Here is a 26,884-nt window from a genome sequence, read left to right on the forward strand (position 1 = left end):
ATCATTTTATAAATGAGGAAACTCAGGTTGGGAAAGCTTAACAATAGTAATAGTAATAAGTAGTAATAGTAATGGCTAGGTGGTAGAGTGGAAAGAGATTTAGGGGCGAATGGTTCATTCCCTCAGCAGACAACTCTGTTAGGCAGGTTTTCCTCATAGTGAGTATAATTTGCCTCTTTGTAACTAGAATTTATTGGTCTCCATTCAGTTCCCTGGGACCAAATGGAATAAGTCTATTTCCTCTTTCAAATTGTTGTTGATACTTCATTTTTTAAGAAGACCAATGAATTGAGTTTAAGTGAGGCAGATTTACACAAAGGCATCAGCCTCACTCTCTATTCCAGAGTCATTGAAATCCAGTGGCGGGATAAAAGTCAGGGTGACTGGCAATGGCCCAGGATGCAGTGGGTGAACTTGGCATCTTTGATATCTGGCCAGACTCTAAACACTCAACAACATTTACTCAACTGCCTTCACTGTCGGAAGAAATTGTTTTTAACCTATTCCACTGGGGGAAGTCTTCCCATATTTGGGATAGACAACCCTGTAACTCGCTATCAGGTTTGAGACATATCAGTCATCCTTAACCTGATTTAGCCCATCTACCAAGATGGTTTTACCAGGATGTGGCTGCTGCCTATGCCACAACTTCTTGGAGCCACAGGTGAGGGTTGGGTGACCTATTGGTCACCAAGGGTACATGAACAATCCTGAAAAGTGCCCAGCAAGCCTTCATAGCAGAGGTGCTAGCCCTCCCTAAACAACTTCTCCTCTCTTTCAAGTAACAGAACTTCAAATGCTTGAAGGCAGTATCATTGTCTTCTGTATAGGCAAACATTAACATTCTTATACATCTCCACAGTTCATTCCTTTAGCAGATGCAGATATGGACAGATGTAAAGGGTCTTGACCATCCTTGTCACCTTGCTCAGGTTGCTTTCCAGCTTATCAACACTTTCCAGCATTGATGGCAATACTTTGTATGTGATCTTAATACACAGAATACAGTGAGATTTTCATGTGTCTAGTCATGGATACTATGCCTTTCTCAATGTATCCTAAGATTATATTAGCTTTTCTAGCTTTCATATTACATTGCTGGCTAATAGTGAGCTTTAAGTTGCTAAAATCACTAGCATTTTTCAGATAAATTTCTTTCTAGCCATGCCTCCCTATCTTGTGCTTATGAAGTTGGTTTTTTTGAATCCATATATAAGATTTACATTGATCCCTATTAAATTTACTCTAATTCAATTTCATCCAATATCCTAATCTGTCAGATCTTAACTTTGTCATCTAAAATATTAGTTATTCCCTCCCAACTCTGTGTCATCTGCAAATTTTATGAACATTTTCCCTACTTCTTAGCAAGGATCCTTGCAACTCTTTATTAAAGATATCTTTCCAGGTTGGTATAGAACCATTAACGGACAAAGACCTCTGGATTAGACCATTCACCCAGTTTTGACTCTAAATTATTAGTATTATATAACATTAAAACATTATCTAGTCTATATCTCTCCATCTTTTACAAAAAAAAGAGTATAAGCAACTGTCAAATGTGTTGCTAAACTCTAGGGAAACTATATCTATAGCATTCTCCTGATCTACCTATTAAGCAATCTAACCAAAAAGAAAATGAGGTTACTCTTACATAACCTATTCCAGATAAAGCCATGCAAACTCCTTGTGATCACTGTTTGCTTCTTTAGGTGCTTATAAACCATCTTTGGTAAGAACAGCATCTCTTTTTATGTTGGCTGGGATGGTTTCCTAGCAAAAAGGAAAGGAGGCCATCACTGGGATTTGGTTGGTCTGAAGGACCCAGGTATACCAAAGCTTATGAGGGTTTGAGGTTCCTGAGCCTTGGTACAATTCTCACTGGACATCTTTTTGATATAGCATTAATAGCTTGATGAATGTAGGGGTAGAAGAAAACAGTATCCATTTTTTGGAAATTGTATACTTTTAATCTTATGAATAAATTCATTTTTATTGAATTTTATGGTCCATGAGTATTTCATTAGTTCTATTTCTGAGTATGAATCACTGAACTGTTCTGATTTAGGCCTGGCCCAGAACACTTAGCATAGTCAGCAGGATAGGATTAGTATAATATCATAGTTAATTTCATGCTTGAAGTATGGAAGTGATGTAGAATAAAGGGACCCTCAGGTGGCTGGATGGCCAGATATGGAAGTTAAAGAATACAGTCTTAAGCAATAGTATCATAATTTTCTAAACTCTTGATATTTATTGCCAGAATGGTATAATAACATTCATAAATTTAAAAATGAGAGATATAAATATTCCATCCAGTATATTGGCAGTATTTTAATTATGTATAAACATGGATGGATCTGTAGTGTTGGAGAGAATACCCACACCAATGTAAGCAGAAATCCATCTGAATATTTCAATCTAAAATTTGGACAACTCAAGTGCATAAAGTATAAGAAGAAAAAAAGGAGGATCATGTATGAATAAATAAGTGGTGAGTATGTAAGTGCTCTCAAAAACTCCATTAAACAGATAACTTGCCATTTAACTATAGAAAATTTGAGTCATGTAAGTACAATGGAAAGCATCATAGAACTAAATATCAAACATGGGAGAGATCTTTCAGAACATCCTCTCCAACTCCCTCATATTATTGAAGGAAAATGAAACTGAGGTGAATGAGAAAAGAGAGGCTGAGGTATAACAAAGAAATGATTTATGTCAATGATGAGTGATGATGACAAAGATGAAGATGATGACAACAAAGATGACAATGATGATGATGATGACGATGGTGATGATGATGAGGAGGAGGATGCTGCTGATGATGATGATAGAGATTCTGACTTGGGAGCATCAGGAAAATCCGGGTTCCAATCCTACCTATTCCACATATTGGCTATGTAACTAGGCAAATCATTTAACCTCTTAGAACTCCCAGGGAATTCTCTAATGTTACAAGTTACATGGTGGGTGACAATTTGCATTGATAGAGGGAGTTTCTTCCCAGGGAATTCTTCACACCAATGAAATCATTGGTTTAGCTTAAAAATAAAAATCTTGAAAATAATAATAGATGACATTTATATAAATCCTAAAGTTTGTGAATTTATGCATGTGTGTATATAAACACATATATACAGGTATGTAAGTATATGTGTGCATGTGTGTGTGTAATCTCAATAACCCTGTGAAGAAAGATTATTCTTATGTCCTTTTATAGATAAAAATTCTTTCATCGAATGAAGGTAGTAAAAACTCAGTTCGTAGGAATGACAATAACTGACATTCATTTAGCACTTAAAGATGTGCAGAGCATTTTATGTACTTTATCTCACAGTTATAGATATTCTCATCCCTATTTTATAGATGAAGAACCTAAGGCTCAGAAAATTTATATAACTTCCCCATGATTACTCAACCAGTAATTATCGGAGGAGGTATTTGAACTCAGATCACCAGGATTCATAGATCTAGCACCCTTTCCTCTTTACAGCTTTAAAACTGGACACATTCTTTATGATATCTCCATTACCTCTGTTGATCAAGAATAAAAGTGTTTTCTCCTGGAACATACTTTGTAAAATTATTTATTTTCTTCACTATCTCTTACACAAACTCCATCTCCCATATCCAAGCTATTGCCAATGCCTGCTGATTTCACCTTTGCAGCACCTTTTGAACATGACCCCTTCTCTCCTCTGACCCTATCACCACTCTGGTGCAATTCCTTATCACCTCACATCTGAATTACCCTGATAGTCTACTGGATTGTAAACTCCTTGAGAGTAGCAGCTATGCCTTATATCTATTGTATTCACTGTTCTTAGTGAAGGGCCATGCACAAAAATTAGAGGGGTGTGTGTGTGTGTGTGTGTGTGTGTGTGTGTGTGTGTGTGTGTGTGTGTGTGTGTGTGTGTGTGTGTGTGTATGTATCAACCTTAGAGGCCATCTATTCTGCTCCTCTCATTTTACAGTTGAGTCCCAGAATGATTAAATAATTTGCCTAGATTCTATAGGTAGTAAGAATCAGAGTTAGCATTTAAACCCAATTCCTCTGACTCAGACTCAACAATTTTACCATCATACTAAGTACTTTTTAGTAGTATTTTATTTTTTCTAATTACATGTAAAGGTAATTTTTAACATTTATTTTTAAAATTTTTTAATTTTTAGATTTTTCTCCTTCCCCTAAATGGCAAGCAATTACCAAGTATTTCTCTTAACAGGAATTTAGGAGGATTATTAATATCAAAAGTCCTGAAACTCACAAGACAATAAAGTAAGCCAGTTTTATTGAAGGCAGATGTTCACAAAATAAAGCAGCCATGGAATATGATGAAATCTGGGCTGTCAGGTGGAATTTGGTACCACACTGGAACTGGGCACCCTACTGGGGCTCCAAAGGGAGCCCAAACCAGCAAAGTCTAGTGGTTTTTTATAGTGTTCTTTTTTGGGTCCAGCAGTACCAGACATTGGAGGAAAGGACCTGGCGACTGGTGCTGATTTGTACTAGTGGTGGAGAGGGAAGAATCCTGGGCAACTGGAAGTCTGGGCCATTTAGATAAGGGCCTTTAGTCCATCACTACTGATTTTACAGTCACTCAGCTTCCCTGTTGAGGAACTTTGAGCTTGAGTTTTTTTTTTTTATTCTCTTAGGGAAAGTTATAACAAGACAAATCCTTAAAGAACTTAACAAATATTTGTTGAATTGAAATTGAATAGTCCTCAGTTCAGTGGCCTTGTTGATTTTATTTTTGTGATTTCTAGCAATAGCTGCACTTCTGCTGTACCCTAAGAGGAATTATTTCTTCTGTGAAAGACAAATAACAGAATACAAGCAATCTAATAACATTAGCTCCCAAGTTCTTAGGATGACCTTCTAAAAGACATATTCAACAGCAGTATTGATAATGTAACCTTGCACATGGAATGTGACAGTTACTTAGAAATGGGGATGGGATGGAGAGATACTGGATGGTTGTTGTCCTTCGTACTCAAAGAGGACCAAAATCACATCACTATAATAAAATCAAGTTTCAATGTGTCTGACTGTGGGTGATCAGACCAACACAAACTCGGAATGCTCTGTCAGGTTGGGCACAGATAGTCCATGTAAACATTTGGGGTGGATTCTCTAAATTTGGGCATCCTGCATTTCCTTTGACCTCCTTCAATTCTGTTTTGCTCATATAGCACGGCACCTTCTCTGATGTGGGCAGCCATACTGAGCAGCCCTGTGCCAGGATCTCCCATGTCACACAATCAATTCCAAAATTCTTGAGAGAGATCTTGAGAGTGTCCTTTTATCATCTTTTCTGACCACCATGTGATCACCTGCCCCATGAAAATTCTCCATAAAATAGTCTTTTCAGCAAGCATATGTTTTACATTTGAACAATGTGGCCAACCTATTGGAGTTGTGCTCTCTGAAGCTTAGTTTGAATGCTTGGCAGTTTAGTTTGAGTTAGGACCCCAGTGTCTGTTACCTTATACTGCCAGGTGATCTTTAGAATCTTCCTAAGACTGTTCAAATGGAGCTGGTAGACTATCCATATTTCACAGGCATACAACAATGAGGTCAGCACAACGGCTCTGTAGACCTTCAGTTTGGTAGTTAGTCTAATACCTCTTCTCTCCCATACTTTCCTTCAGAGTCTCCCAAACACTGAACTAGCTGTGACAAGGTGAGCATCAACCTCATTATCAATGTGTATATCCCTGGAAAGTACGCTACCCAGGTAAGTGAACTTATCTACAGCATTCAAAACTCCATTTGTTGTAACCAATGTTTCCATGTATGGATGATGTGGTGGCAACTGATGGAGCACCTGTGTTTTCTTGGTGTTAATTATTAGGCCAAAATTAGCACAGGCAGCAGAGAATTGATCCATACTTGGTTGCATCTCAGCTTCAGAGGCTGTATTGAGTACACAATCATCTGAAAACTAGATAATAGATGGACAATAGTCCTCTCCGCTGTACAACAGAATCATAAAATGTTAGAGATGGAGGAGACCTGATACAACTTTGTACCTGTGTTTCCTCTTCACAGAAGAGGTAATTGAGGTACAGGGAAGATAAGTAGCTTCTTCAAGCTTACAGAGTGAGTTCTCAGAATTGTGACTAGAATTCAGATCTATTATTGTCACTTCACTCCTTTAGTCTTTTTGGGTGCGGGAAGGTGCAAAGTGGGCCTTTTAAAAAATAGTGGTATGGGTGATTTGCCTTGAACACCATTGTATCTTTCCTTCTTATTCTCTCCCCCCTCTTTAGTACCTTTGGCTTTCCTCCCTTCCACCTCCTTGTTACTCAGTGCCTTCATACTATTTTTTTTTGGCTGCTTAGGGAATCCTCCTTGCTGTACTCCATGCTCCAGTGCTACCCCATTTTCCTCCCCTCCATAGATCATAGTGTCCTTGAAGGCAAAGAAAGTTTCATTTTTGTCCTTGTGTCCTCAGCACCAAGAATAGGGTCTAGGCACATAATAGTCACTTGCTGATGATTTCTAGATCTACAGATGTGTATGCCTTTCATGATCTTCTAGGAATTCTCTCAGTGAAGTAATTGACTTGCTGAATCCCTGATCACTTAATATTCCCAGTAATATTTTCATTTTATATATATATATATATATATATATATATATATATATATGTTGCATTGCATTTTATTGTATTGTATGGCATTATATCATATTATGTTATGGTGTTTGGTCATTTCAGCTGCGTCCAACTCTTTGTGACTCTGTCTTGGAAAGATACTAGGGTGGTTTGCCATTTCCTTGTCCAGCTAATTTTGCAGATGAGGAAACTGAGACAAATGAGATTAAATGACTTGGCCAAAGTCACATAGTTAATGAATAACTGAAGCCAGATTTGAACTCAGACAAATGAATCGTCCTGACTTCAGGCCTGGCACTCTACCCATTGGGTCACCTATCTGCCCCTATTTATGTTATGTTAATTATATTATATTGTGTTGTGTTGTATTATGTTATATTATGTTGTGTTAAGCTATGATATGCTGTAATATATTATGTCATATTATATGTTATCTTACATTGTTATGCTACAGTATACTATACTATACATATTATGTTCTGTTATATTGTACTGGATTATACTATATCACATTTTAATCATATATCACATCGTATTATATTATAGTATCTTATATTATATTGACATGAGGTCTCCTATCCTGCCCAGGATGGAAGTACAGTAGTCATCTGTAAGCCTGATTCCACTACTGACCTGCTCCAGTTGTGACCTAGTCCAGTTCCCCTTCTTTAGAGCTACAGTGCCATTCTTAGTTCATTCACCAGATCATTTCAGCTGTACTGTAGCTCAGAATTCCTGACCTCACACCATTCCCCAGCCTCAGCCTGTTCTGTAGCTGGGGTTACCAGTGAGAATCCCCATGCTCAGCAATATTTCCATTTCTTAAAAAGGGTACCAGATATATTGTACCTTAATCAAGGACTTATTAATCTGGGATCCCTGAACTTTTAAAAAATATTTTAATAGCTCAATTAAATAATTTCTTTTATAATCCCATATATGGCTGCATTTAAAAACATTATTTTGAATAGGGATCCATTGACTTCATCAGATAGTCCAACAGGTCTCTGGCACAAACAAGGTTAAAAATACGTGCTTTAATCCAAAAGAATGAGGGCAGGCATGCAGAGAACATGAAACAAAAACAGCTAGCAGGACCCAATTAACATTTGTTGAATTGAATCAAGAGTTCATTGGTGCAGAGTAGACCTGCTTTTTGTTTATGGCTCTGTCAACAATCTGTTGTATGACCTTGAGGAAACTACTGGAAACTACTGGTACTCAGGATCTTCTACAAAGTAAAAGGGTTGGACTAGATGACCTCTAAGGCCCTTAATTGTTTTAATATTCTGTAATCATTGAGTGAAGCAGTTCACTCTGCCTCTCTGTACAGTTAATGCTACTGTGTTTTACAAGTGTATTTTTAGCAGATTGAAATAGTATTTACTTGATTACTCTCTCTATTAAGACATGCTATCTTATTGAATTCTGGATTTTCTAAACATCCAGGCTTCCCCATTTACAAATAAGGTGCACATTTGAGGGACGTTTTAAATTATTGTTTCAATACGATGCAGCGTCTTGCACTTTAATATGTTTGTTATTGTATTCCACCAAAATTTATGACAGTAGGCTCAATCTCCAGAGCAAGGTCAGGATTGTAGATTTGACTTAGATCTAGAAGGAAACTCAAAGGTCATCCAGTCCAACTTCTTTATTTTACAGATGAGGAAACTGAGGCTCTTGATTTGGTCAAAGACATATAACTGTTAAGCGTCAAAAGTATGAATTGAACTCACACCATCTGACTTTAGAACTATTAACAGGGCTCTTTTTACTGCCTTCTGCAGGATCTGCTATATAGAAAGCACAATTCTAGGCACTGAGGAAGAAATAAAGATAAAATATTAAGATGCTATCCCTGTTCTTCTGACACTTATGATTTAATAGGGAAATATAATACTTAGACAACAAAAGAAATATGAAGCAGATCATGATAAGTACATAAGAGAAATACAAACCATATTAGGTATGAAGGTATTTCCCTCTTTTTGGGGGGAGTGGGGGCAGGCAATTGGGATTAAGTGATTTGCTCAGGGTCACATAGCTAGTAAGTGTCTAAAGTCAGATTTAAACTCAGGTCCTCCTGACTGTAGGACCAGTGCTCTATCCATTGCATCACCTAGCTGCCTGGGAAAAATTATTTCTGATGGGGATTATTAAGGAAGATATCATGAAGGAAGTAGCATTTGAGCTGGATTCTGAATTATCTAAATCTGAATCTCTAGAGAATGGTTATTCTTAGGCGAGCAGGTAGAGATATGGATGGAGGAAATTGTAAGAGTCCACAAAAAACCATCTCACCATGTTGCAACATCAGGTTGCTCTAGATCCATGCCACTATCTGGCCTTTCCTTTCCACAAATAAAACAGAAACAAAAAACAGCATATGCTTCTTCTAGCCCTTGATGATAACTTCCTTGCTTGTAGGCATATAGGCTTGCTGTATGCCAGGCCTACACAACTAGGACCATCTCCCTGCTTGTGACATCAAAAATGCAAAACTAACCAGATATGCCTGAGCGTGAACCCATCCCTCCTTATAAATCCATGGCTCTGCTATTCCATTGAGTTACCTCTTCTGGAAGGCCCTGAGGGTATCCCTCCCCTCCCCTGGTTTGGAAGTAACAAGTGTTATACTAGTTATTCCTTCCCTTGTTTTTCTAGGTTATCTCCACAAGCCAATTCCATCCCTTTTTGAGTTAAAATGTGCTGTGATAAAGGCCTACTCCTTTCAGCTTTCAGAAGTCAGTCTGGCCCTTTTTGTGAAACCTCCTGGGACAATGTCCAAATTGGAAGAGAGGTCAAGTAGGATGGGGACTGTGGAAATACTATTGAATTTGGCAATCAGCATCTACTAGGAGACTTTTGAGAAAATGCTTTCCACACAGAAGTGGCAGTGGGATTCAGACTGGGTGGAATTTAGGAGAAAGTAGATAGTAAAGAAATAGAAAAAACAGGTATAGATTTTTCCCCTTGAGAAGTTTGGCCGGGAACAAGAAGTAAGAGATGGGTGGTAGTTGGGAGGGGTAGGGGAGTCAAGGGAAATATGGTACTTCAGAGGTTTATAAGAGTTAATATTGTTTCCAAGGCTAGCTGATGTGCTTAGGGATCATAGGACCCCAGATTTCTAGCTGTAAGAAACCCTAGAGGCTGTCAAATCCAGACCCTTTATTTTATAGATGAGAAAAATGAGGCCAAGAGAGTATGAGAAATTTGCTCAAGTTTGCATGAGAGATAAGTGGGAGAAACAAGGTTTGAATCCAGGTTCTTTATCTCCAAATGAAGTTCTTTTCCCATTTTAACACACTAATAGGAATGCACAGCTTCTGAAAGATGTTTCAAAATTCACCCAGCATTTAAGGGGCTACTGCAAGCCTTGGAATCACGAGGACCTGAGTTCAAATGCGACTTCAAATACTTACTAGCTGTGTGACCCTAGACAAGTTACTTAATCCTGCTTGCCTCAGTTTCCTCATCTGTAAAATGAGCTGGAGAAGAAAATGGTACAGCACTCTGGTATCTTTGCCAAGAAAATCCCAGATGGGGTCACGAAGAATTAGTCACAACTGAAAAAAATGACTGAAATTCAAGTCACTTCTATATGCTGGGGCTATAAAACCTAAAACAAGGACAAGTCCTTGTCCTCAAGGAGCTTATAGTCTACTGATTCCTAACATAATGATAGCAGCAGTTTCCAGAGCATTTGATGGTTACATTACAAAGCACTTAGCACTCATTTTGAGCTTCTGTCCCATGCGCACAAATTAGTGCCATACCTACCATATTGTGGCAACTATGTGGTACAATGGGTAGAGCATTAGGTCAGGATGAGGAGAATGTTCTTTAGAAAGGTTAAGCAACTTAGACCAACGTTGCTTCCCCAATGTCTCTGAGGCTGCAAGTCTAATGCTCTTAGTCTTACACCACATTGTCCAGAGCTCTTGATCTATGTCTCTTGACATGTACTACTTGAGTGACCTTGGGCAAGCTGCCCTGGGAAACTTGACCAATTTCCTTATTGGTTGTCCTCAGCAACTGCTTAAATGTAATGATCCTGAACATCAGTTTGTTGTTGTTGAGTCATTTCAGTCATATCCAACTCTCTGTGACCCAACTCTGACATTTTCTTGGCAAAGATACTGAAGTGGTTGGCCATTTCCTTCTTGAGCTCATTTTCAGATGAGGAAACTGAGGCAAACAGCGTTAAGTCCAGGATCACATAATCAGTAAGTGTCTGAGGCTTGATTTGAACTCAGATTTCCTGACTCCAGACCCAGTGTTCTATCCATTGTGCCACTTCACTGCCCTGAACATCAGTTTATTTATTTTTAAAATGAGGTGGTGGCATTGTACAATGTGTGATCTATGATCTATAGCCTTCAAGATTTAGAACTACATTCTTCTGATTATCTGATCCCAATCAATCCAAATATATTTTTTGAAATTTCAAATTAAAATGCTTTCTTAATCAACAAAAATCCACCTTCTCTCTTGTATACTTCCCTCCTCCCACCACTGCAATTAAAAAAGAAAGTAAAACCAAACCTGTTACAAGCACGTATAGTCAAGCAAAATGAATTTCCTCACTGACCATGACCAAAAAAAAAGTCTCAATCTATATTACTTCTGTATCAGGAAGTGGGTAGAATATAGAATGTCCGAATGTATTCTTAACACAAACTAGTAAAAGTGTAAATAATCAGTAACCTGGAAACTAGAGGACAATGATTATTCTAGGCAAACCTAGCTTTCTGATTATTTTTATCCTTGTGAAAGCCAGCATAGCTTTCCCTCCCACGATTTGCAGTGGCCATAAAACAGTAGTGTTCTGCAAAAGAATTAGCCTGTCTCTCAACAACATCTTGGAATGCCAGTTATCACTTGGTACAATTGATTCATCAGTAAATAAAAGCTTAGAATCTTCCCAGGGAAAAACAAGTCCAACCCTCACTCTCCAGCCTTCTTCACCGTCACAAGGCAAGATTTTTTTTGCTAGTTAAGAGACGTCATATTAGGGCCTGAAATTCCAATCAGAGAACTAGGTTTTTGTTTGTTTGCTTGTTTTTCTGTTGAAGATAAAAGAACACAAAAGGAATGTCAAGGTGATGCTCATCCATAGGACTAGGGTGATTTTATGGACATGGTGAATATGACCACTTCATTGTGGATGGACAAGAATCCTTTGTTTGATTTTGTGAATACGAAGTCATGTATGAATGTAATGATAAGAGCAAAAAGGAAGACATGATCCCTACTTGTCTGGGTCTGTGTCCTTTCTATGGCTTATGATGTATTATCAGGGCTCTATCAGTCAAAGGCAAACAAAACAAAACAAATGAACTGAGTGGGATTTTCCCAAGTTCTTCTCCCTATCTTTAAAGATTACTGAATATTCCCCCTCAGTCACAACAAAGATAGATCTGAGATTCTGCTTATGCTTTAACCATGTTATTTAAAGTGAAAAAAAATTGGGGATAAGAGTAGAGTAGACAAAGGGTGTGGTTAAATCTGGAGGCTTGGATTCTTATTCTAGAGCTAGAAGTGACCTTAGAGGTCATCTAATCATAGGATCACAGACCTATAAGTGGAAAGGACCTCAAAACCATCTGATACAGCTTCCCTCTTTTACTGATAAGGATATTGAGGTCCAGAAAGATTGAACTGACTTATCCAGAGTTACATAGCTAATAAGTGACAAAGACAGGATTTGAACACAGGTCCTCTGATATCAGGGATCATAGTACTTTCTCTGCTATATCATTAGAACTTGTTGGGTGTATGTAGAATTCTTAACAGAAATTCCAGGAAGCTCAATAGCTCTTGGCCAGAATAGGGATCTAAGGAGAGATGAGAGAGTCTTTTCTACTTCCTAGAGACCCAGAAATTGTAAAGGGAAAAACAATTCAACACCATCCTTCAACTTTTTTCTCTAAGAGTCCTGTGCATTTATATCTATTTCCTTTACGACATTATTATTAAAAGGTTGGGGGAAGATGTGTCTTATTTAACAGCTATTATAGTCTAATGATCTATTCATAGAAGACTCTGCCCCTAACTAGTTGTTGAGACTTTGGGCAAATTATCTCACTTCTCTGGTCCTCTGGTTACTAATTTTTCTCATTAATAAAATAAGGGGATTAGACTAGATCAAAGAATTTTAGAGGTAAGAATTCAGAAGACATCTTGTCCAAGTCATGCTTCGGAGTCAGCAGGATGAAGGAGAAAGAGTTCTGGGTTCAAATTCAGACAATCTATGTTAAAATCCCAGTTGTGTCACTTTACTTGTGACTTTGGGCAAGTCATTTAATATGATTTCTTTGGTTGTATTTTTTTAAAATTTCTTTTAGTTTTCTTATTTGTAAAAATGAGGAGTTTGGACTTGATGGTCTAAGGTCCCTTCTCCCCCTATATCTATGATGTTTTGGATAACAGCCTCTTCTAGAAAATCCTCATTGCTGTTTGCCCTTTGTTTTCCAAGAATATCACTGACATCACAGGTGATGTCTTGATTTGTACATGAATTAGATTTGAGTGAGGCAGAGTTGTGCAAAGTCTCTCTCCCTTTCTTCCAGAGTCATTGAGGTCCAGTGGCAAGACAAAAATCAACACGACTGGCAGTGACCCAGGAGACATCTTGATGTCTTTGATGTCTGATGCTTCAGCTACCTTCATGGCCTTTGGAACAAATTGTTCTTATCAGCCCATTCCATGGGGGAAGTCTTCACATGCTTGGGGTAGACCAAAAAAACAAACCAAAAATCCAAACTAGGTTTTATTTGAAGACCCTCACTACGTATCAAAACAGTTCTTTCTACTTTTGGAAAGCTGTGCCTCCTAGGAACTTTTTCCTTATATTGAATCAAAATCTACCTCTCTGAAACTTCTAGGCCAGAGTCTTTGTGCATGAAAATTTGTACTTATTTAAAATTATGGTCTTCTTTGCTGTAACTTTGATTCCTTGACTTTGAAGCCAATATTGACTCCTTTCTCTAGATGGAAGGGCTACTGTCTGGAGATCGGAGCTGTGGACTTCTCTTACCATCTCTAATTGGGCTAATCCTTTCCCTAAAGGTGGCAGACTAACCTTCTCACTGTGAAAATAATTTCGTGCAGAGGTCATCTGGTTAGTATTCAGGATCCTGTGCCCTGACATTGCCTTAATTCTGGGCCCAAAGCAAAGGCTGTAGGGGCTCTGTGGCTGATCCACATCTCTGTCCTTGTTCTCAATAATAATAAGGGACATATGTTACAAAAATCTCTGTACTTTCTCCTAGCACTTGCAGAAACTGTGGTGTCTAGAATTTGTTGCTGGGGGTATGTAGAATTCTTAATAGAAATTCTAGGAAACTCAATAGCTCTTCCACAACATAAGGATCTAAGGGGAGATGAGAGAGTCTCCTCTACCCAAAAATTGACAAAGGAGAAACAAACCAATTCCATCCTCCATCTTTTTTTTTCTCTAAGGATCCTGTGCATTTTACCCCTATTACCTTTAAGACAGTATTTTTAAAAGGTAAGGGAAAAATGTATCCCATTTGATAGCTACTACAGGCTAATGATCTATTCATAAGTCCTTATGAGTTCTTATCAGGCTCTACCCTAGACTCCAGTCTGCCAAGTCCTGTGGCCTCATGTGTTCTAGTGCAACTAATTGATTAAATGCTTATTAGATATAGTACATTATGATAAATGGACAAGATTTTTTTTAAAAAAAGAGGAAAAACAATATGGTCATGGTAGGTACCATATTTCCAAGGGCACTGCTCCATTGACTGGGCTAACTTTTCTATTGCCCTACCCATACAGGTTGGGTGATTTTTCCTTGAGAGGCATTAAAGGTGTTCTGGAGATTTACTCAGTATTCAAAAGACTGTAGGGCTTGAACCACTAATATAACTTCCCTGTTGCTTAAGGGTATAAAAGAAGCACAGTCAGTTCCCTCCAGAATTCTTAAATGTCCCAAAGGCTTTTGAATCATGGCACACTAAGCACCACATTCTCCTGACCTGAGTATTAATATTTCTATGTGGAGTCACATCTACCAGTGCTATATCCTTACAGAATATACTTTCTATGCTATGGCTAAGTGAATCCTTCCTTGTTATCTGTTAGATGGTCTACAAGTACCTCATCTCATTCCAGTTTTGAACCTAAGCTACCAGAATAGCCTGAGTGAGGCCTTACCAAAAACAGCAGTACCCCTCAGATTGTTTCTACTATAGTAAGGAGAGTAGGGTAAGATGTGTAAAATTATACACCACTGCTTCAACTCTGATTTTGGTAAATTATAAATCAAAGCTTTCATTCTAGGGAATCAAAGGTAAGTAGGGGTTCCCAGGTCCCCTCCATCCCTCCTTTTAATATTCCTCCTTTCCCCACTGTATTGAGCCCCACCTCCCCCAGTGCTACTCTGGGGACTATTCTGACTTCATTCAGCACTTAGGTGAGTTCTCCTTATTACTGACACTCTCCTCCATCTATTACTATCCTTCTACTGCCTTCCCCTGATGTCATCTCTTCCGATTCTGGTCATCCTCCATTAGATGTTGTCTAACTTTCTGTCCTTCCTAAAATATGGTACGCAGAATGGAACACAATAATATAATTGGGGTTTGACTAGGAAAAGCTGTGGTGGGATTATCCCCTTGTTCTGAAGATCTTCCAATTCAGTCTGAAATCTTTCTCTCACTCCACATCCTTTGATTAAGCCACATTGGCCTTACTGTTCCTCACATACAATAATTCCTCTCCCAGCTCCTCATCTTTATCCTGTTCCCCTCCATGTCTAGAAAGCTTCCTTCCCCTCTACTGACTCCTGGTTTCTTTGGCCTCTTTCAAGACTCAGCCCAAACTCTGCCTTCTGCAAGAGACCTTTCTTGGTCTTGCCCATCATTTAATATCTTCCCTCTGAGGCTGCTTTCCATTGACTCTCCTCTGTTTCTCTGTCTTCTTTCTTTCTCTGTCTATCTTTTTCTCTCTCTCATAGATATGTATGCATGTATGTATATGTGCATGCATGCAAAAATAGTATGTATATGTGTGTTTAACTGGGAGCAACACCACGCAAATAACTAGGTAGATAGATAATTATATAGCATGTAGAATATAATTTTATGTTATATGTAATATACAAATACATATTACATACAAAATTATTTTCCATGAGATGTTATTTTATATATCATAACATGTATAATATGTAATTATGCAATACATATAACATAAAAAATTATATTCTATATGATACAGTATATACGTATTTACACCTAGTTCTTTGCATGTTGTCTTTCCCACTTGAATGAGAGCTCTTTGAGTGGAAGGATGGTGGCTTTTTTTTCTTTGTATACCCAGTACTTAGTCCAGTGCCTATGTAAGCCCATAATTCTTGTTGACTGACTGAAATCTTGTTAACTTCCCCCCCACCCCTACCCCCAACTATATCATTCTGACTTACATTGAGTTTTCAGTGTACAAAAATTCCCCAATCTCTTTCACATGAACTCTTTGTCCAGACATCCCTTCTCTAAAACTATGAGTTCATCCTTTTTTTCATTGCACATTTACCAAAAACAACAACTCTGACATGACCACTGAATGAAGCCAAGACAAGCTGGAGACGTGATCACTGTCTTCAGGACTGGAGCAGGGAAGAAGCTAATTAGTGATAACTTACATAACCTAGATGGGCTCAAATCAACAACTTACTAATTAGATGTTAATCACCCTTCCATCTCATCTCCTCTTGCCTTCACACCCCCTCACTCCTGAGCTCATTTGCTTTTTCCCTTCACTGCACCCACTCTTCTTTCCCTCTTCTGACAGGACTCTCACACCACATCCCTTTAGATCAGAGGTTCTTAACCTTTTTTTTTTGAGTCTTGACCCAATCTGAAAGTCTGGTGAAGCCTAATGCCCCTTTCTCAGAATCATGTTTTCAAATGCATAAAATAAAACTCAGGATTAACAAAAGAAGCCAATTCTAATGAGTATAGTTACCAAAATGCTTTCTTGGAAGTAAAACTTAATGATTAACATTAAGAATTTCTGCTAAATATAAATAATACCTAGTTAGTAATTGAAAGGGAAGCAATACACCCCAAGTAACAATATTTTTTTAAACTTACTTGAAATAAATATATCTTATAGTCTACATGGAATGCCATGCCTTGAAAGTGGTAGGAGCTTAATAAATGTTAGAATGAATGACACCAATTTAATTCAAACTTCTTTTAGAAAAGTGCAGTGTTGTGAAAGGAATACTCAAGTGTGAGTCAGGAGACCTGGAGTTGTACTCCAGTTATTATACTTATTAGCGATATGATCCCATTTTGAAGATGAGGAAACTCAGGCTCATAGGGGTTTTACAACTGGATGACCACTGATAAATAAAACACTTAACCCTCTGAATTTCAGTTTCCTTTTCCTTCACTGTAAAATAGGGATCATCATACTAGTACTACCTTACTCATAGGCTGACTGTGTAGATCTGAGAATCATCAGTAGTGATAATTGAATACAGGAGTGTTGTTGAGATCACCCAGCAAAATAGAGGAAGAAGGGGAAGGTCAAAAAAGAGCCTTGAGGAACACCCATGGTTAATGAAAATGCCCTGGATAAAGAAAGATCTATTAAGAAAGACTGAAAAGGAGTGGTCAGATAGGTTAGGGGAGAATCAAGAGAGAACAGTGTCATAAAACCCTAGATATTGGGCAGAAGCTGGTGATTGGCAGTGTCAAAGGCTACAGAGAGGAATATAAGGATGAGGATTGAGAAAGGGCCATTAGATATGACAAGCAAGACATAACTGGTAACTTTACAGAGAGAAGTTTTAGTTGATGGTGTCAGAAGCCAGTCTGCAGGGAGTTTAAAAAAGGAAGTGGAGGCACTTAGCTTATTCTAATATTTTAGCTAAGAAGGGGAGGAGAGATATATGAAGATAGCTATCACTGAATGGATAGATTAAGGGAGAGTTTTTTGTAGTAAGTGAGTCATGGGCAAGGAGACTGGGTAACAATAACTCCATGTCACAAGGTTAGTGATAGCAATATCTTTTGCAATAATGTCTAATCCCTTTTCTGTTTTCCTGGGTAATCCTGTGTCAGGGGACTCAAGTTGTAAAACCTTGATGTATTATATGGATAAAGGGGTGAGGGAAGGAGAAAGGGATTGGATTTAATGATGTCTAAAGGTCTTTCCAGCTCCAACTTATCAAATTTAACTTGAACGCTAGAGATTTAGAAGTTTTATGCACAAACAAATCAAAGATTTCTTAATCCTCCTAAGTGTTTAACAGGAACTCTCTTTTAATGTATATCCTTGGGTGGGAAGTTCTCCCACTCTTGGTGAAGAAACATTTTCTCTTCTCCCCTCATATTTTCATTAGAAGACATTCTCTCTTCTCTAATGCTGGGAGTAAGAATAGAACTGGGATCTATTCTCTTAATTTTATACACATTCCTTACCTTGTTATATTTCTGGGGGCAAAACTGTCCAGGAAAGGTTAAGGCACCCCACCATTTGGGAGGCTGGTGGAGAGAACAGAGAAGCTAGAACTTAAATTCACCCCAAAATGTATGAGGTCCTAACCCAGTTTAATTTTCCTGCGTTGGTGAAGAGTTAAGCCTTTCCTCATCCTACTTATTCTAGTTCCTAATATTCCTTTTGTTCTCCATGGACTTGCCCATTCCTCTTCTCCACTCCCCAACCCAATTTTCTTAACTCAGATTTGACACCTAGCTTTACATTATGTTGAGAGATGGCCCTGGCTCAGGCTAGTCCCCTGGTGGCTGTAGGTCTGATATAGGGTGAGTGGGTGGGGGAGGTGGAAAATGAAATAAATGTAGATCACTTGGTGGTTAACAAAAGGAAACTTCCTCATATAAAGCAAATTAAAGTCATTCAGAAAGGTTATTAACTGAGGGCACCAAGATGATTTAGCTTAGAATAGATTCATGGTGTTGGCCATGATATTGGTCCATGAACAGACTTTCTCCTGGCCTTTTGTAGTCAGGAGAATAGGAGTCCATTCAACAACTGTAGTCAGTTTCTTGAACAAATCAAGTTTTAATACAAATTTCAAACACCTCTTTAGTAAAAGAACTAGCCTTACCTGTACAAAGTTGGGTATTGGGAAAAATTAGCCCAGACTATACGACAGGGACCTTGGAGGGGGAGGGAAGAGAATAATCCTTTATAAAGTGCCTTGTATGTTCCAGATGATTTTATCTCAGTTGATCCTTAAGACAACCCTGTGAGATGGGAGCTCTTATTTTCTCCATTTTACAATTGAAGAAACTGAGATAAACAGGGATTAAGTGACTTTTCAGAAGTCACATATGTAGCAAGTTTCTGAGGTCAGCTTTGAGTTAAAGCCTCCCTGATTCCAGGACCAGCTCTCTATCCACTGCCTCCCCAGGGTCCTAGGCAGCATGACTGAACTTTAGCCCAATACTCTATTTTATTTAACTTCTGAAAAACTCCAGCTTGTACTCCACCATAAATATTTCTTCCTATCAGCCTAACCATACTTTTCCAACCTAGCCTAGAAGTCTAGCCAAACTATGCTCATCTTGGACAAGACTAATACATAAGATAGTCTCTTGAATCTGTGAATTCCAAATAATGTATTCCAAGAATTTAGAGAAAAGAGTAGTATGTCTCTCTTAAATTGAAATTAATAAGAATTTCCATATGGCATTCAGATTAGTCAACCAAAGAAACAGTCCAACTCAAAAGATGGTTTATTAATGGGTTACTCATAAGATTAGACTGTGTAACATGGTCAAAGGATATGAACAGGCAGTTTTCAGAGGAAGAAATTAAAGCTATCTATAGTCATAGGAAAAAATGTTCTAAATCACTATTGATTAGAGAGATGCAAATCAAAACAACTCTGAGGTACTACATCACACCTATCAGATTCGTTAACATGACAAACAGGAAGATGATAAATGTTGGAGAAGCTGTGGGAGAGTTGGAAGACTAATTCATTGGTGATGGAGCTGTGAGATGATCCAACCGTTCTGGAGAGCAATTTGGAACTATACCCAAAGGGTTATAAAATGTGCATACCCTTTGTCCTACCAATATTACTTCTATGGCTGTATTCCAAAGAGATCATAAAAAAATGGGAAAAGGTCCACATGTACAAAAATATTTATAGCAGCTCTTTTTGTGGTGATGAAGAACTGGATATTGAGGGAATGTTCATCAATTGGGGAATGGCTGAACAAGTTGTGCCATTTGAATGTAATGGAATACTATTGTGCTATAAGAAATGATGAACAGGAAGACTTCAGAGAGGCCTGGAAGGACTTATATGAACTGATGCTGAGTGAAAGAAGCAGAACCAGGAGAACATTTTACATAGTAATAGCTACAGTTTGAGAAGAATTTTTCTGATAGATTTATCCTTTCATAGCAATGCAAGGACATAAAACATCCCCGTAGGACTCGAGGCAAAATGCCATCCGCATCCAGAGAAAGAACTATAGAACATGAACCCAGAATGAAGCAAACTACTGTCTCTTATGTTATGTTTTGCTTTGTTTTTTCTCATGGTTTCTCCCATTGGTTTTAATTCTACTATGCAACATGACTAATATGAAAATGTGTTTAATAAAAGTGTATGTGTAGAACCCATATAAGATTCCATGCCATCTTGGGGAAGAAAAGGAGAGGGAGAAAATCTAAAACTTATGAAAGTAAATTGTTGAAAACTGAAAACAAATAAATTTATTAAATTTTAAAAAAAGCTTAGGCTATCTACCAAACTTCATTAAGGAAATCAACATGTAACTGTAAAGGGAGTTCTTTACTATAGAGGCAAAAATGTAAAAAACTGCCGTTGTCATCACTCTCCTCCAATACTTTTAAACTGAAGCTTCAGTAGAGAAGCCATGGAGAAAAAGAATTGAATGTGATATGTAGTATGTGCTGTAGGGCAATGGCACACAATTTCCCTTGACTCCTAATCTTTTCAAGAGCGGTCTCAGAAAATTGTTCTGTGTGTGTGAGGACCCCAAGAAACATCTGAAGGAGCTATCTTCTGTCATTTGCCTAATGAACTGTCATCTGCAGTGCCTTATGCTTAGGGAATTTTCTAGCTCTTTTGTCAGACTGCCCTCAGCCAACTTGATGATAGATGGGGGTAAGGGGAACAACGCTAATCACTACACTGTCATTTCTTTTGTTAAGTAGGGCTACCACAACTGGTTAACACTTAGGTAGCTATCAAGACCTTTTTTATATGACTCACTACTTATTCCCATTGAAAAGTACCAGAGCCCAAACTCTTAGCTGGGTTAGAGTTAGTTGATACTTTTCTACTCCCACCATGATCCTAGTAACTATTATCTGAGCCATAAAAAGGAATTAGATAAAAAAAATAGATAGATAAACAATCAATCAGTAACTAGATGAATGAACAAATAAATGTGTATATATCTATGTGTAAACATATACGTATATACACATATGTATACATATAGGTGTGTGTGTGTGTGCGTGTGTGTATTTCAGTATAATTACTCACATTTTGCAAAACAAGTTGACATCTACCAGGAACAGTTAGAGGTGAGCTCATCCTTGAAGGAATGGCCAAGTTTTATTCTAATTGTAATTGTGCAGCAATGGAGCCCAGCTAGCTAGGTTAGGGTTAGTCAATTCCTTTCTACTCCCACCATGATACCAGCAATGATTGTCTGAGCCATAAAAACTACCTTGAGGTTTTGATAAGCTTCAAAAAGGGAACTTAATAATGCAGGAAGGGGTTTGTTTACCTTTGTATCCATCTTGGTAACTAGAATACATCTTTGTACATAACAGTGCTAAATACATATTGAATGAATGAACATTGTCATAAGAGCAGAGTATGTGTCTGCATGGAATTTAGATAAGGGGCAACAAAGAATAAAGGTTTTCCAGTGTGATCCCAGCACTGTCTCAGAGAGACAGTGACTTAATTTGTTGATGTTTGGTATGAATATACTTAGAGTGAGGCTGGGGACATTAGTTTACAACAGTTTGATGATAATGTTCATTAATATGATCCAACTCCTGTTGACTCTGTGTTCATCAAGCAGCTTATTTTCCTGAAAGTGTTTTTCTAGACTTTCATATGGGAAAAGGATGCACCTATAAGGAGATATGAGTGTTCTAGCAGTTATATTTCTCTATATATAATAATACATTAGTATTTGATTTGTCAGTCAGTTTTTTTTGTGAGTTTGTTCATTTCCTAAGAGTCTTATCCATCCAGAGTAAAATGACAAAATGTGAATTTCTGAATATATAAAGCTAAGGACCATAAGATCCATAAGGACCCAATGGGCCTGTGGTAACACAAAACCGAAACTACTCTGAGAGGGCCAGCCTAAGCAGCTAGCCAGGCTCCATTGCTACACCATCACGGTCAGAATAAGACGTGACCGTTGCTTCGGAGCCTGCCTCTACCTGGTCCTGGTACATGTCAACTTGTTTTGCAAAAGGGGACAAATTATATTGAAATACACATGCACGTACACTTACCAGTATGTATGCATATGTGTGTATATGCATATGTATACATGTAGGCATATACACATTTACACATAAGTATACATATTCATATATACATGTATATGTACATATACATGTATATATATACATAGGTGTATGTATATATATGTTTGTGTATATATATATATATATATAATATATATTTATTTGTTCATTTGTTCATTCATCCAACTACTGATCAATCTATCTATCTACCTATCTATCTGCCAATCAATAGCAGTTTTGAGACCTGTTCAATTCTTCCTGCTATAGTTGATGCCTGGATTAACCCAATAGCAATGTGCATCTATGTAAAGCTTAAAGATTTACAAAGCACTTCCCACCTGTGAGATAGGAAGAGTTTTTATTATTCCCATTTTACAGATGGGAAAACTGAAGTTTTAAGAGTTTAAGTGACTCTCTATTGTTTTCTGATTAAAAGTAGAGCACTCTTTCTACTATGCCATACTCTCTAGCCTCCCTGCCCATTCATCATGGTAAAATGGAAAAAGCATTGTCCCTGGAGTTAAAAAAAAAATCTTGGTTCAAATCCTGTTTGCTACTTATTACTTGTGCAACCTTGAATAAGCTACTTAGCTTTCCCATATCTCACTTTTCTCACATTTAAAGTAAGGGGGGCGCTCAGGTTTCTGAGGTCCCTTTCATCTCTAGATTTTTGATCCTATACCCTGGAGGGAAGTAAGAAAGTACAATGGAAACACCCAAGGATTAATTGACAATCAATTTGGATTCTATTCCTTTTCAGTCGTTCTTTCATTGTGCCCAACTCTTGGTGACCCTATTTGGAGTTTTCTTGGCAAAGATGCTAGAATAGTTTGCCATTTCCTTCTCCAGCTCATTTTACAGATAAGGAAACTGAGGCAACCAGGGTTAAGAGACTTGCCAAGGTCACACAGTTAATAAGTCTCTGAGACTGTATTTGAACTCCAGTCTTCCTGACTCCAGGCCTGTCATTCTATTCACTGTTCCACCTAGCTGTCCTGGCTCTGCTACTAACTTTTGATTTAGCATTGGGCAAGTAAATTAACTTCTTTGGAGACTCATCTTCCTCACCTATAAATGAAGGAGTTCGATTATATAATCTTTAAGGGCTAATGGTCTATGATCTGAGACATTTTTCTTCAAATCATCTATGCATGAGATTTAAATCAATCTGAAGTTTGGGGAATGATAGGTTATTTCTGAGTGGGGAGTTTTCAAGGAAGAGCTGGTCTTTTAAGCATTTCAATAGCCAAAAAACTGAGGGAAGTGGTCTTAAAGGTATAGGGAATGGGATGAATAAAGGTTGTTAAAGAGGTATCATGGAACCTTTATGGGGGACTTTGAATAATCCAATTTGACTGAAGCAAATTCTGAGATATGACTGGGAAGATGAAGTGATGGTATATCATACATGGCCTTAAATGCCTACATAGAGTTTGTACTCTATTCTGTAGACAATAGGAAGATAATGAAAGATTTTAAGAGAAGGAATAGCAAACTCAGGGTCAACCTACTTGTTCAATTTTGTCAAATCTTGTCATTTTTTCCTTGTCTATCCCTTTTCTCTACTCCCTCAGCCTTCACTCTGGTACAAGCTCTCATCATCTCTCAACTGAGCGATTGGAACTCTTCTAACTGCTTGCTTCTTCTTATCTCTACCCATTCCAATTTATCATCAACAGCAACCAAAGTGATTTTCCATAAGCAGAGGTCTGACAATGACTCTACCCCAACCCTCAAGGGCCCTACTTAGCAAATTTCCTATTAATTCCAAGATCAAATATAAAGATCCTTGTTTTAAAGCACTAGACCATCCTAGGTTTCCAATATGTTTACATTTTATTTACTCCCACACACCTGATGAATCAGTTACAGTGGCTTACAGGTAGTAGCACCTCTCATTCAGAGAGTCCCGACTCAGCATTCCAAGTTTTTGCACTGATTGTGCCTCATGACAGGTACACTCTCCTCCTCATTTCCACCTCTTAGCTTACTTGGCTACCTTTAAAACTAATCTTAAACTCAACTGTATGCAGGAGACCTTTCTTGGGCATCTCGCTCATAGTGACTCCCCTCTGAGTTTACTTTCCATCTATTATTAATGTGTCTGCTATATATATACATATATATGTATGTGTGTGTATGTATGTGCACACATACACACACAAGTATACATATATATGTATGTATACACATGTTTTCCCAGTCCTTTCCATTAGAACATAAGCTTCTTGAAGCAGATAGTGCTGGCATCTTTGTTTTCGTCACCAGCACTTATAATGCCTGGCACATAGTGAGTGCTTAATGAATACTTGAATAACTGACTAGGTCATTTCTAAAATCTCCTGGAAATTGTTCTGAAATTATTTCCCTTACTTTTATAGTAAGAATAGCTTAAATATGTAGTATTAATATTTCATACTACTATCTAACATGAGAGAGATTGGCAGTCTTTAAGAAATAACTTAAGTCCATTTTTTAAAACTTGATTTCATGAACTATTAATATATTTAAATATTTAGAAGTTCTTTATTTTCATATGACTAAACCATGGCTGTATGTAAGGCAAATAAGATTTAAAAATTTTAAGAAACTACTTAAAATTAAAACAAAATTAAGAAAATACCACTTCTATGACATTCTTAATGGTACTATGGGTGAGCGGATAGACAGTTAGGTTTAGAACCAAGAAGACCTCTATTCAATTCCAACTTCTAAAAGATATGGATTAGAACACTCTTGGCAAGTCAATTCACCTCTGGTTACTCTAAGCAACTTACCTAGGTTGCAAGAAGGTGCTGACTTGCAGTGATTTTCTTCATTGTTTTAGGTGGTAGGGAAACTAACAAAGGCAATAAACAGTCCTAGGATGTCATAGTCTAACAGGGGAGATTGACACCATGAGATAGCTATGTACAAAAAAAGATATATACAGAATATAAGAATACTATCCTAGGCATTACAAGATGTTCAAAGTTTAGTTAACATATGACCTTTCTTCTGGTGGAACTAATGATTAGTGGAGGGATGATACCAACATTTGCAGAATTAATGATTTCATTGGTCTGGGTATTCCCTCTCTTTAGTCATGTCCTAACCTCTTTATGACATAATGGATGATCTTTGAGAATTAATGTTACTGAAAACCTTTCCCTTATCCCACAACCCCTGCCCTCTCCTCTTCCTCCAACTTCCAACAACCAAGCTGCTTAGGAGTCTTTGTGTTTGGCTCAGTCAAAGCTTGTACAATAGATACATGGTCCATCACCAGTTTCATAATAACAGTCTTTCCAACTCCTATACAGGATTTATCAGAGTTTGTGCTCTACTGGCAAAATGTTTAAGACTGAATTATATCCCAAGTTAGACATTAGTGAAGATGGTAGTAGAAAGAGTTACTATAGAGAAACTAATGGAAGATTTGTTTTTGACTTTTTCATAATAAATGTAGAAATGTGGAGCAAAAGTAGTGGTGATCAGCTTACTTGATTCATCTAATTTTTTTTGAACCCTAGTTTCCTTTGAAAAGCAATCAAAAGGGACTTGAGACCTGACCTGTTATTCCTTGAAGCTCCACACAGCTCTTGAGGAGTCTGTCTTCAAAGATTATCCAAAATAGGTTTTCTTATTTTTAAAGGTCAAAACCAGGGATATAATGTTAGTTCTACGTAATTCTGTAACCCAATTTCCAGTTTCTGTCAGGGGCCATGGGCCTTGACTCTAGCCAGACAAAGGCAGTACAAATAGTAGATTTGATCATAGTCTAGGAGAAGTCTTCTGGTTTCTGTTAGCTGCCTGTCCTAACTATCATGAATCATAGGCTCAGCTATACAGTTAAAGAGCACCAATCTGTTCTTGAGATGCTTTTTAGCCTCTGTACTTCAATAGATAGGGCAGCTATATTGGCACAGTAGATAGAGTGCCAGGCCTGGAGTCAGGAAGACTTGAGTTTAAATCTGGCCTTAGACACTTACTAGGTGACCCTGAGCAAGTCACTTGCCCCTGTTTGCCTCAGTTTTCTCATCTGTAAAATGAGCTGGAGAAGGAAAGGGCAAGCCACTCCAGTATCTTGCCAAGAAAACCCTAAATGGGTCATGAAGAGTCAGACTTGACTGGAAGACTGAGCTACAACATCAATAGATGGGAGCAGAGAGCTAAAAATATTGCTCTGAAGAACTGAAGCTCAGTACAAAGAAGCTTGGTTACTCTAAGTTCAGTGGAGATGCCCACAGAAATAATAATACAGAATAGAAATAAGATGCACAGTGGCAGAGATGAGACACCCAGCAGAGATCATTACAATGCCATAGCAAGAGAACATCAACAGTCCCAAAACATCAGGGGTGCAGGTTTTCCAAGCCACCTATATGCCCTAGCACACAGGTTCTTCATGTGTATACCCTCCACATGTGGGTTTTTCCCAAAGGTGGTACGGTAACCTGTGAGAACCACCTATGTGCACATAGAGGTGATGATGGGTAGGATGGGGGGCAGAAATCTTAGTACTCTTTTCCTATGCTGTTTGATTAAAATATATTTTGTTTTAAACTAATTTGCTCTGTGGTTGGTGACTGTGAACACTGGTCAAACCTCATGAAACAAATTTGTGTAGGTCCTGACCCAGAATATATCTTACACCTGGGTTAATTCACATGGAAAGTTAGGTGATGCAGTGGATAGAGTACTGGGTCTGGAGTTAGGAAGACTCAACTTCCTGA

At 37.9% G+C, this 26,884-nt stretch overlaps 1 protein-coding gene across 1 annotated transcript in view; it reads left to right on the forward strand.

Annotated features, from left to right (window-relative positions):
• The window catches only part of SPACA1 (sperm acrosome associated 1), a 79,020-nt gene extending 73,311 nt beyond the window's left edge, over nt 1-5,709 (forward strand). Inside the window, exon 9 of the mRNA XM_072642795.1 lies at nt 5,656-5,709. The gene's annotated coding sequence lies outside the window, so the exon portion shown is untranslated. The remainder of the gene's footprint in view (nt 1-5,655) is intronic.
• The last annotated feature ends 21,175 nt before the right edge of the window (nt 5,710-26,884 follow it).

Source organism: Notamacropus eugenii, chromosome 2, assembly GCF_028372415.1.
Source record: "Notamacropus eugenii isolate mMacEug1 chromosome 2, mMacEug1.pri_v2, whole genome shotgun sequence".
In the NCBI taxonomy this organism is placed as follows: domain Eukaryota; kingdom Metazoa; phylum Chordata; class Mammalia; order Diprotodontia; family Macropodidae; genus Notamacropus; species Notamacropus eugenii.